This window comes from Acanthaster planci, unplaced genomic scaffold (assembly GCF_054643075.1).
Source record: "Acanthaster planci isolate LZ-2023a unplaced genomic scaffold, COTS_SCS Contig54, whole genome shotgun sequence".
NCBI classification, from domain to species: domain Eukaryota; kingdom Metazoa; phylum Echinodermata; class Asteroidea; order Valvatida; family Acanthasteridae; genus Acanthaster; species Acanthaster planci.
Window position 1 is genome coordinate 70,395 of NW_028257678.1, and position 13,310 is coordinate 83,704.

Consider the following 13,310-nt stretch of genomic DNA (forward strand, 5'->3'; position numbering starts at 1 on the left):
TAGACAAGAACTGGCACTTCCTTTGGCAGATATTTCCATAACTACTGCCAATATGTATATGAAACTTATACGTATAGATAGGCGGTTCATGTGGCCTTTCAGATGACAGCAAGATTGGAAAAGTTAGATAATCGTTAGACCTTTTATACTCGAATATATGAAGCATTCTCTTCGCAGGATAAGGACCAGTATAGCGCACACAAAACCAGAATTCCGCAAAAATATTAAACAGTCAGACAAGAACTGGCTTTTCCTTTGGCAGATATTTCCCTAACTACTGCAAATATGTATATGAAACTTATACGAAGAGATAGGGGAACATGTTGCCTTTCAGATGACACCAAAATTGCCAGACTTAGATAATTTGCAGACCTTTTATGCTCGATTATATGAAGCATTACCTGCTTGGGATTAGGACCGGTACAGCGTAGACGAAGCCAGAATTCCGCAAAAATATCAAACAGTCGGACAAGAACGTCCACTTTTTTTGGAAGATATTTCCCTAACTACTGCAAATATGGATATGAAACTTATATGAATGGACAGGGAAACATGTTGCCTTTCAGATGACACCAACATTGCCAGATTTAGATATTTCTCAGACCTTTATGATCGATTATATGAAGCATTCTCTGAGTGGGATAAGGACCAGTATAGCGCAGACGAAGCCAGAATTCCGCAAAAATATCAAACAGTCGGACAAGAACGTCCACGTTTTTTGGAAGATATTTCCCTAACTACTGCAAATATGGATATGAAACTTATATGAATGGACAGGGAAACATGTGGCCTTTCAGACGACACCAAGATTGCCAGATTTAGATAATTCTCAGACCTTTATGCTCGATTATATGAGGCATTCTCTGCGCGGGATAAGGACTGGTATATCGCAGACGAAGCCAGAATTCCGCAAAAATACCAGGCAGTCAGAAAATAACTTGCATTTCCTTTGGCAGATATTTCCCTAACTACTCCAAATATGGATATGAAAAGGATATGAATGGACAGGGAAACATGTGGCCTTTCAGAAGACACCAAGATTGCCAGATTTAGATAATTCGTAGACCTTTTATGCTCGAATATATGAAGCATTCTCTGCGCGGGATAAGGACCGGTATAGCGCAGACGAAGCCAGGATTCCGCAAAAATATCAAACATTCAGGCACGAACTTGCACTTCCTTTGGCAGATATTTCCCTAACTACTGCAAATATGGATATGAAACTGATATGAATGGACAGGGGAACATGCGGTCTTTCAGATGACAGCAAAATTGGAAAATTTAGATAATTCGTAGACCTTTTATTCTTGAATATATGAAGTATTCCATGGGCGGGAAAGGGACCGGTAAAGCGCAGACGAAGCCAGAATTCCGCAAACAAAGGAGGCAGTTTGAAAAGAACTCGCACTTCCTTTGGCAGTTATTTAGCTAACTACTGCAAATATGGATATGAAATTTATATGAATGGATAGACCAACATGTGGCCTTTTGGATGACACAAAGATCGCCAGATTTAGATAATTCTCAGACCTTTTATGGTCGATTAGATGGAGCATGCCCTGCGCAAAAATAAGGACCGGTTTGGCGCAGACGAAGCCAGAATTCCGAAAAATTATCAAGCATTCAGAAAAGAACTGGCACTTCCTTTGGCAAATATTTCCCTAAGTAATCCAAATATGGATATGCAACTTATATGAATGGACAGGGAAACATGTGGCCTTTCAGATGACAGCAAGATTGGGAGATTTAGATAATTCATAGACCTTTTATGCTCGATTATATGAAGCATTCTCTGCGCGGGATCAGGACCGGTATAGCGCAAACGAAGCCATAATTCCGCAAAAATATCAAACAGTTAGACAAGAACTTGCACTTCCTTTTGCGGATATCTCCCTAGCTACTGAAAATATTGAAATCGAACTTATATGAATGCATGGAAAAACAGGTGGCCTTTCCGATGGCACCAAGATTGCAAAATTTAGATAATTCTTAGACATTTTATGCTCGAATATATGAAGCATTCTATGCGCAGGATAAGCACCGGTATAGCGCAGACAAAGCAAGAGTTCCGCAAAAAAGGAGGCAGTTGGAAAAGAACTTGCACTTCCTTTGGCAGCTATTTCCCTAACTACTGCAAATTTGGATATGAAACTTATATGAATAGATAGGGGAGCATGTGGCCTTTCAGATGACAGCACGATTGGAAGGTTTAGATAATTCCTAAACCTTTTATGCTCGATTATATGAAACATTCTCTGCGAAGGATAAGGACCGGTATAGCGTAGACGAAGTCAAAGAACTGGCACTTCCTTTTGCAGATATTTCCCTAACTTCTGCAAATATGGAAATCAAACTTATATGAATAGCTAGAGGAACATGTGGCCTTTCAGATGACAGGAAGATTGCCAGATTAAGATGGCAAGATTTCGATTTTTCTTAAGACCTTTAATGCTAAGAAATATGAAGCATTCTCTAGGCGAGAACAGCACCCGGCGCAGCCCAAAGTCAGAATTTCCCAAAAATATAAAGCAGTCAGAAAGAACTCGTACTTCCTTTTGCAGATATTTCCCTAACTACTGCAAATATGGATATGCAACTTATATGAATGGCTAGAGGAACATGTGGCCTTTCAGATGACAGCAAGATTGCCAGATTTAGATAATTCTCAGACCCTTTATCCTCGATTATAGGAAGCATTCATTAAGGACTGGTATAGCGTAGACGAAGCCAGAATTCCGCAAAAATATAAAACAGTCAGACAAGAACTGCCACTTTCTATTGCAGATATTTCCCAATATGTGCAAATATGGAAAGCAAACTTATATGAATGGATAGACAGACATGTGGCCTTTCAGATGACAACAAGATTGCAAGATTTAGATAATTTCAGACCTTTTATGCTCGATTATAGGAAGCATTCTCTGCGCGGGATAAGGACGAAGCCGGAATTCCGCAAAAAAATCAGGCAGTTGGACACAAACTTGCAATTCCTTTGGCAGATATTTCCCTAACTACTGCAAATTTGGATATGAACCTTTATGAATGGATAGGGGAACATGTGGCCTTTCAGATGACACCAAGATTGCAAGATTTAGATATTTTTACCTTTAATGCTGGGAAATATGAAGCATTTTCTGGGCGAGAACAGCACCCGGTGCGGCGCAAAGTCAGAATTTTGCAAAAATATAAAGCAGTCAGAAATAACTCGCACTTCCTTTTGCAGATATATCCCTAACTACTGTAAATATTGATATAAAACTTATATGAATCCATAAGGGAAGATGTGCCCTTTGAGGTGACACAAAGATTGCCAGATTTGGATAATTTTAAGACCTTTTATGCTCGAATATATGAAGCAATGCCTGTGCGATTACAGGACCTGGTATACCGCAAAGTCAGAATTACGCAAAAATATAAGGGTAATGTATGGAACAACGCAGGTACAGGGTATTTATATTCCCTTGCAAATGAACAGGAGTCCCTATAATGACAGTAATCTACGGAGTGATGCATTTATTTACAATAACATTCTAACACACTGGATTCCCTGTAGTGAGGGTAATCTATGGAGTCCCCATATTGACGGTAATCTATTGGGTCCCCGTAATGACGTTAATCTATGGATTCCCCATATTGATGGAAATCTATGGAGTCTTGCAGGTATCTTCATTGTCATTCTTATAAATTTCGGACCTCATAATGACAGTAATCTAAGTAGTGCTTGCAGGTATCTTCATTCTCATTCTTATAAATGCGCATAGACTGTTGTCTCCATATTGATACTAACTCAGTAATGTAAGTATATACATCCCTAAGTTAATACACTAGGGATAATAAAATAAAGGTAATCTATGGAGTCCAAATACTGACGATGACCTATGGAAAGATGTTTGTATATACATTGTCACGCTTATACACTTGTGTACCCATATTGAAAGTAATCTATTGAGTGACGCAAGTATCTTCATTCTCATCCTTATAAATTTCGGACCACATAATGATTGTAATATATGGAGCAATGTAAAGATATATATATTCCTTTGCTTATGAACTGGAGTGCCTATAATGACGGTAACCCATAGAGTCTCGATAATGATGGTAGTCTATGGAGTGATGCAGGTATCTTCATTCTCATGTTTATAAATTTGGACCCCATATAATGACGGTAACCTATGGAGCAATGTATGTATCTATACTCGCTTGCTTATACACTGGAGTCCCTGTAATGACGGTAATCTGTGGAGCCCCCATTTTGACGGTAATATATGAAGTGATGTATGTATCTATATTTACATTTACACTGGAGTCCCTATAATGACGGTAATCTGTGGAATTTCCATATTGACGGTAATATGGAGTAATATATGTATCTACAGGGTGTCCCAGAAAAAAACTTAACCCTGTTAATTTGCCCATACCATGGGATATTATTATAATGTAAAAGGATCTCCGAAAAGTAGAAGCAGTATTCTTTCTATTAAACGATACCTTGGTGGGTTTCCCTCCTGCCATGCATGACTGAGCACCATAATGAGGCAAACTATGGACTCCGTATATTGACGGTGATCTATGGAGTTATGTATGTATCTACATTCTCATGCTGGTACTCTGTTGTCCCCATATTGACGGTAGTCTATTGACTGATGCACGTATGTTCATTCTCATTCTCATGAATTTGGGACCCCATAATGAGGGTAGTCTGTCTAGTCCCCATATTGACGGTAATCTATGGACTAATTTATGTATGTACATTCTCATGCTGATACACTGATGTCCTCATATTGACGGCAATCTATGGAATTATGAAGGTATCTTCATATTGATAGTAATCTAATCCAGCTAATACACTAGAGATCATATAATAACGGTAATCTATGGAGTCCAAATATTGACGATGATCAATGGAGTCCAAATATTGACGATGATCTATGGAGAGATGTATGTATATACATTCTCATGCTGACTTTTGTCCCCATATTGATGGTCATCTATTGAGTCTTGCAGGTATCTTCATTCTCATCCTTATAAATTTCGGACCCCATAATGTTTATGTTATGGGTAGGGCATCAAAAAGACACCGTACCTTTCTAACTCAATCGCAAAATTTCTAAATACCTGCACGATTTGAGTCTTGGACAATTGACGAATTGAGTTATGTTAGAATTCATTGGGGAAAGCCTCATAATGCACCGAATGTGGTAGGGTCAAAATAATATGTGCAAATTCCCACAGTTGAGGGTAGGGCTTCAAAAGGCTCTATAGTAAATAGCTAAATTTCTAAATATCTGCACGATTTCAGTGTTGGACTATTTAGGAATTGATTTCTTGAATCTTTTAGAGTTTTCGAGCTTAAGTTATATGTAGCAATTCAGACGAGAAAACATTGGAATAAAGAAAATGCAGTAGGGTCAAATATGTACGAATTTTAAAAGTTAAGGATAAGGCAACTCAATAAAAGTCCTACTAAATAGCCAGATTTCTAAATATCAGCACAGTTTGAGTCTAGGAATATTCAGGAATGGATTTCTTCAAAGATTTAGATTCTTGGAGCTTTAGTTAGGTTGGAACTCAGATGGAAAAACATCGGCAAGAAAGGGATGAAACAGGCTTAAGTATATACGAATTTTTAAAGTTAAGGCAGAGGAAACAAAAGACTCAGTATCTGTCTAAATAAATAGCTAAATGTGTAAATACCTGGACTATTTGAGTCTTGGACTATTCAGGTTGTGATTCCTTGAAAAGGTTAGATTTTTGGAACTTTATTTATAAATATTCAGACAGGAATACATCGGAATGCAGCGAATGCGGTAGTTTAAAATATGTACGAATTTCCAAAATTAAAAGAGGGGCTAAGAAAATACTCAATACCAGTGTAACTAAACAGCCAAATTTCAAACTATCTCTATCTAAACTTGAGTCTTGGACTATTGAGGAATTGATTTCTTCAAAAAGTTTGATCCATGCACCTTCAGTTATGTTGGAATTCAGATTGGAATAAACATGGGTGTGCAGCAAATGAGATAGGTGAACAAATTTCAGAATTAAAGGGTCATATAGCAAAATGACAAAATATCGAAATACCTAAATCACCAAATTCAGAAATAACTGCAAGATTTGAAACTTGGACTACTTACGATTTCAGATCTTGAAATAGTTAGATGTTAGAGCTTTTAATATGTGCAATTGAGATTTCAATTGAGATATCAATGCAGCAAATAAGATGAGTGGAATATGTACGAAGTTGAGAATACGGGGGTAGAGCAGCAAAATGAATAAATACCTAAATAATTAAATGACCTAAAATTAAAGTCCTAAATAATAGCACAATGGAACAAATTCAACCAAAAGAGGTTTACAAAAAAAACCAGTGGAATGCAAACTTTTTCCTAACTTCATTTAATTTTCCTGAAACTTTAAATACGTCAACGAATGGAGAACAAGTGCCCTTTCAGTAGCTGTCAAGAACGCCATGTTTGGACAATTTTCAAACCTTATACTGAAACATATGGAGCCATTTATGCACGAAAACACGAACGGTAAAGTAAAAAGTAGCGGGACAAAAACTCTTGCCTACCTTTGCTACTATTTCCCTATCTAGAACAGCAGGATAATGAAAATTTCTTCAATAGAGAGTGGAACTTATTCTCTGTCAGGCAGTACTAGAAAAGAGAATTGAACAAAAGTTACAAGCAGTAGGACAAGGTTTGCCTTTTTCGCCAACATTTTCCTAACATTGATATGAAACGTGCTCTTTTACACGGTACTTGGATTGCCAGATTTAGACAATTTTTAGACGTTCTTTGGTCGAACATATGGAGCGGTATTTGCGCGGGATGAGGAATGGTAATGTGAGGACGAATGCAAAAATTCACAAAAAACAGCAAGCAGTCTGAGAAAAATTCGTCCTCTTTGTCCCATATTTCCCTAAACACACCAAGGATGGATATGAAACGTATCAATTATTAGAACATGCGCCCTTTCAGATAGTGGTAGGATTGCTAGATTTGGACAATCTTCACACCTGTTATGTTCGAATACATAGAACCATCTTTGTGCGGGAAGAGGACTGCTAAAGTGTGGAGAAAGGGGAAAAGTCACGAATCTGGCAAGCAGTTGCAGATCCCTTGCCTTCTTTTTTTCGTGTATTTCCCCAATAACTAGAAATATGAAACCTATGTCATCTGATGAAGGAAAGTGTGCCCTTTCATATGTCGCTGAGACTGTTAGATTTGAAGCACTTTTAGACTTGTAATGCCCGGGTATAGTGAGCCATCTTTACTGGGGAAGATGGAGGACAGGTAAAATGTGGCAAAGGGAAATTGAACAAAAGTAGCAAGCATCAGGACCCTAATGCACAAATATTGAGCCATGTGCGCAGGAAGAGGATCAGTAGCGTGTGCAAAAAGGGAGAATTGCACAAAAATAACAAGCAATGAGACATGAACTCTTGACTTCTTCGATGGGTATTTCCCTAATAATAACAAATTTGGATCTGAAACTTCGACTAATGGACAGAGGAATATGTCCTATTTCAGATGCCACACTGAATGCCACATTTGGACAAATTTCTGCACTTTTATGCTCGAGTATAATGGAGCCATTCTCTGCTCAGGAAGAGGCAATGGTACGGCCAGTGGACACAAGGATTGGAGGCATGCCCCTGCCACAAGTTTGTTCACTAAAAATACTTTATAGGTGTGTGAGAAAGAGAGTAATGGGTATATCAGCACCAATACCCTAAGAAAACAATACCACGACATAAAAACAAGGATGTCACGACCGTCACGCTTCTGAAAGTTCTTCTTCCCCAAAATCATGCTGAATAAGCCCGAAACTGTATTCAGTATCGAAATAAAATTTTCTCCAGGGATAGTGAAATTTGCATCCTTGTCGAGTCACCCCAAGCTCGCCCATTCGGACCATTTGTCAACCAACTTAACCTCGGAGATTAAAACTCTTCGTCGAAAAGAGACCAAGTAACGTGTGTACAATGAGGGAAACAATTTCATTTATTCGGCATTTTCCAGGATAAAAAACACAGCAACATTAAACAAAAACACATAACACAAAATACACTGAAATCACAAACACAAACTTACAAATGCCCGGAGAGGCACAGTTAATCCAATAACTGTCACCCGTAAGACTGCATTTCTGAAGCTCCAGGTTTTACATAAACGTGCACACACATACACAATAAAGTAACAGCACAAGATTCAAGAAATGGCAATAAATAAATCGAACAGAAAAAATATATTGGCAGTTGGCAAAATAAGATAAATATGACATACAAATACATTAAAATAACAGAATAAAAATTAATTACAGAAACAAATCAATCAATTAAACAATAAGTACCCCCCAAACAATAAAAGAAATTTATTGTGTAGAAACCGAAAAAGAGAAAAACACCATGAAATAACAAAATACACTTGAATACCGGCAAAAGCAAAACCATTGACACATTTGGCCCAAATGGCAAATCTTAGGTATTCAAATCCCCCCATTTTGTGCTTCCTTGCACCAAACAACACAGTGACCCTCCCACAACTTGCCAGTCCCAGCGACCTTATTAGAAGGGTACTCCACTGCAAATTCAATCAGTACTCTGTCAAGTTTCATATAGTTTCAAATTCAAGTGGGTACTTGGTAAGTTGATCCCGTGTTGAAGGGTTATTTAAACAACTTCAGTTCTCAAACGTTCAGGTACATGTAGTTAATCTCAAGAGCATGTAATTGGCAAAATGATGAAGTTTTTGAATTCGTTCCCTAAGGTTTGTCCAGCCTGATCGTTTCAATATACCACCTGTTCACTAAGACTATTTCACGGTCAAAAGCTCTATGAAGACCTCTAACAACAAATGTAAGCAAAAGATTAATGCTTTTAGATTCACGGAAAGACAAATTCAATGTACATATGCAACCAATCCGTGTAACCCATTTCAAATCTTCTTCACTAGAGAATTATTCTGGTTGCTCAACGTTGAATTTTGTTCTAATTTGTCAATGTATAAGGTTCCTGTTGTGAAGGTACCAGATAGGCTACTTGTATTCCAGAATAGTCAACACTAGAAACTTGCAAGATGAAAGCAAGACATACTAAGTCTGTTTGATTTGGTAGTGACATAACAAGATTTTCCCGAGAAATTTTGTACTCATTATCAGCTTCAAACTGCATGTTAACTAAGGTACAATTCGGGTCCACTATTTTCTTTGACCATCCTAGTATAAGCAAAGCTTTGGTTTCGTTAGTAATGTATTGAGATGCATTTTATTAGCATGACAACATCTTTGGAAGCCATGGGTATCTTGAAGGTCATCAGTCTGACATTATATTGGCCTATACACAAGAGCACTGTTACCAAATAAAGTGCTAGCTAACACGATGTGATAAGGAAAGTCGTTGGTATACATAAGAACTGGATTGGGCTCAAGAAACTTCCTTGAGGTACATCAGATGGTACAGAAAAATCATGCAAAGTAGCAACCTTTCAACAAAACCTTTTGTTGCCACCACAAGACAAACGGTCACTGCAACAGTTGCAAATTACCAGTTCTGTTATGTTGAAGAAATCAAAATCATGCTGTTGTTACTTTTATTGCCCCTAAAAGGCTCAGTGCTCTTATACAACAGATATTGCAGCCGGAATTTGCTCATGCTATTCCAGAAAAGACAAGATGAGAAAGTGATGAGAGAGGTTGAGCATGTCACAGCATGGAGCGTATCACTGTTCAACCAGCAGCAGAAGACTAACGTGTAGAACAGATAGGCACAGTGCTAGAGTCCAAATCTTGGCCGTAATTGTGGTACTGAGTACAGGCATAAGCAAATCAAAGACAAATGTTTAATTAGGATGACATGATTTACGATTAAAGGCATCACATGAATAATAAATGACAAAAAACCAAAATTACCAACAAGCCAATGAAATCCCCTCAAAAGGAGGGCACAGAGGACTTGATTAAAACTGGATATTTTTTAAATGTGTAAATTCCCATGATTAAAAAGAACGAGTAAAAAAAATTCTTTTTATAGCATGGCCTTCACTTTGCGGGAAAATTTTCTTACGTTTGGAAATATGGAAATGAAACGTTCTCCTAAGATTTTTTTTCTCTTTTTTGGGCTGTCATTTTGATCACCTGTGTGTAGACTACTGTTTCCTTTGTTCTGGTTAATTTGTCTTGTTAACGATATGAGCATAAACGGGGGTAATAGTAGTTATTCTACTTTTGCAGTTCCTGCTGACCCGTATAACTGATATTGGTCTCGTTATGTATTCGGATTTTTATCCCTGGTCCCTGCCACTGCTTATATTTACTTGTATTTGTGCTTTTGTTGTTTTTTACATAATTTGTGTTTAATTTTGCTTTGTTTGTTCTTGTGATGGTCAAATAAATAAAAATAATTGAAGAGATGGTACCCATCACGATTAACCAAGGTAAACCTTTCGACCATTTGAAGACTATCGTCATATACACAGGCCAAACTAACTACTAAAACAGATTGACTAACAAGTACAAGAGGGAGAAGCTTTCTCCTTCATTTGTGTATAGTTCTCTTGAATGTAGGAATATCAGAATCAAACATTCTTCAGTGGATATGTTCAACAAAATGACAACAAGATCAGTTGATTTTCACCAACCCTACAGGCACAGACAAAAGCTTAGTTTGGATTAGGCCTTATATAGAGCCGAATTTGCTGCAAAACCATCCACTAACAAGACCAGCTTAAAAATGGGAAACCATGAAGCATAACTGCCCTAAGTATGCACCTCCATTAAATAAGACTTTACATGGTGGAGACTAAAAACAGGGCTTGTGGTTACATCATGTGGATAGATCCCCCTTGGAAGAGGTATGGTTCTGATAAGAACTGTAGGGTGTGTGCTTGACGTTTCATCCAGCATGCTCTCGTCATCCTCCAGAGTGGAGCCTGATAAGCCATGCTCCAGATTTTATCCAACAATTGTACATGTATACAAAATTACGTACAGATATTGTTCAAAATCTGGAACATGACTTTCATTGTTAGGCTCAAATCAGAAATCATATAAAGTGCTTACCGAGTGAGTTGTGTCGTCAGTAATGCCAGTTGCCAGTGATGTGTTAAACTCCAGAAAACAATCTTCGAGGGACTTGGTCTTGTCTCTTCATCAATGCTACAGCTAATAAAACCAAAGAGTCAAGTGAACAAAAATCAGAGCCGAATGACATTCAAGTAGACATCACTGCCATGTCTATATAGTCTTTAACTCTCATTTTCGTATTGACCTTTGTTTCAACTCTCTTCAATTGTTGGTTGATCAGCAAACACAACTCCTGAAAAGTCATAATTCTAAAGCTTCGAAGCAGCCATTTTAAACTGACACCCCTTCTACTTTCTTGGGCTCTTTCAACAGCCCAAGAAAGAAGAAAATTTAGACAGTCCAAAATCGTCTGATTCAATAGGATTTTGCATACACCGAAGGGGGTTGGGCCAAACACTCTCTGATATTTCACGTTTAACCTGCCATCCAAAATTTATCAATGGTATTAAATTATGGCTCCCCATACACAGCAATGTCACCCAGGTTTACGCAAAAATTAAATTAATCCACAGAGAAGGACCTCTGTCCCTGTCAACTTTTGGAAAAGTGAAGAGACCTGTAACATAATGACATCATGCTTAGTTTCCTAAAGCAGTGAGGTGGGAAGCAATAACTGTCCAAGTAAAAAATAATAGCTTGACATCATTGTTTTGGGTCCATATATGAAATATATATGAGTCCACAGGGGACTGAATCAGTGAATTATACCTTTGGAATAACCAGCAACATTGGACCCACGTACCTTTTACCCAGCAGGCAGCAGCAAGAGATCAAAGTCTGATCACCTCATCAACGAGCACAGGAACCCCATCATAAGAGGTTGGATGTACCATGAACAGCGGCTCACTCAGCGGCTTGTGCTCTGACTGAGATGGACACACACAACAGTCATTAAAAACATGCAAAAGGAAGAAATGACAATACAACATGAGTGCATTAGCTTGGATTAACTGATTCTCAGAGGGCAGCGGAGAATGAGAAAGATGGAGAAAAGTAAGTTATAAGTGCTTCCCTAAATGACCTTCTTCCAGGCATGTGGAACCCCAAAGAATTATTGTCAAGATGGCTTACATCATACTTTCCAGCCAATGTTGAATCCTTGGTGTGTATGATAGAAGCCAGCCTGTGTTAAGGATATCATGAAAGAAACTCTGGACACACACGTTATTTATTCTGCATGCTGCCGCCGTAGGCATGGAGAGCCTCAATCTGGCAGATTGTACAATCGTGTCACTATCATCCCAGCTTCTGATAAAAAGTATAAAAAAGTATAAAATAGTATAAAATCCGACACAGCATGCACACAATGACTAAGCAACATACATGGAAATCACTGAACCGATTTTGTAAAGATCAAGATCGAGATTTTGCATGCCTGGGGCAGCAGCGTGAAAAGAGCAAATTGTACCAACTGTGGGCTAGCATGCCATATTGTAACAACCTGATGCATTGCACCTTTCATGTATTTGACACAGAAGGATGTCTTCAGTGAGTAAAAAGTTGGCTGATAAAATAAAACACGTCCAGATTTTTTAAACAACCCTTGTGGAATGTGCACACTCATCCTTGTACGTGATTTGGATCCAGGAAGGAGGACATTTCATTTCAGTACACTCCTCATTCACAACAAGCAGCCTGTAGATGCAGCTTCTGTATGGGTTCTGTTCACTTTTGCACAAATTGTACAACCATACCAAATTATCCCATCCATTTTTTGTAGTTTAATTCAACCCAACCATAAAGGCCGGAGATTCTCATTAGTTGAAAACTTAAAAGACAAAACCCAAAGTCAAGATTTACAGAACAACCGGGCATCTCACCATTACCATAACCATGGACTAATATCAGAATATGATGTAGACTGTTTCAATACCTGTTGAGTAGTGTCACCAGTGATAAGATATCTCTGATATCTCCAGAGAACGGCCTCCAGGTACTAGCTTGCTCTTGTCTCTCTGTCAAACTACTGAAACTAAATAAACCATGTTTGAATTCCAATCTGTATTACTGCACACTCATGGAGGCCACAACTTCAAAATATATAGGTGCACTTTACAACAAGTTGAAACATCATAGAAAGCAGTGTCAAATCAACAAAGATCGGGGCCCACATCACTGGAGTTTCTCATATAAATATAAATCTTATTATCTTCTTAGTTGTCATTTTTCCATTTCTTTTCAATTGTTGCTTGACGAGCTAGTGTATTTTATTTTTCAAAATA

At 38.0% G+C, this 13,310-nt stretch overlaps 1 long non-coding RNA gene across 2 annotated transcripts in view; it reads right to left on the reverse strand.

Annotated features, from left to right (window-relative positions):
• The window catches only part of LOC110990236 (uncharacterized), a 28,463-nt gene extending 15,161 nt beyond the window's left edge, over positions 1 to 13,302 (reverse strand). The window contains exons 1-4 of one of the 2 annotated variants that reach the window (XR_015423965.1): positions 12,962 to 13,302; positions 12,160 to 12,336; positions 11,831 to 11,954; positions 11,065 to 11,166 (exon numbers count right to left, since the gene is read on the reverse strand). This is a non-coding gene — a long non-coding RNA (uncharacterized LOC110990236). The remainder of the gene's footprint in view (positions 1 to 11,064; positions 11,167 to 11,830; positions 11,955 to 12,159; positions 12,337 to 12,961) is intronic. The other variant, XR_015423964.1, reaches the window with a different exon arrangement.
• Between the last annotated feature and the right edge of the window lie 8 nt (positions 13,303 to 13,310).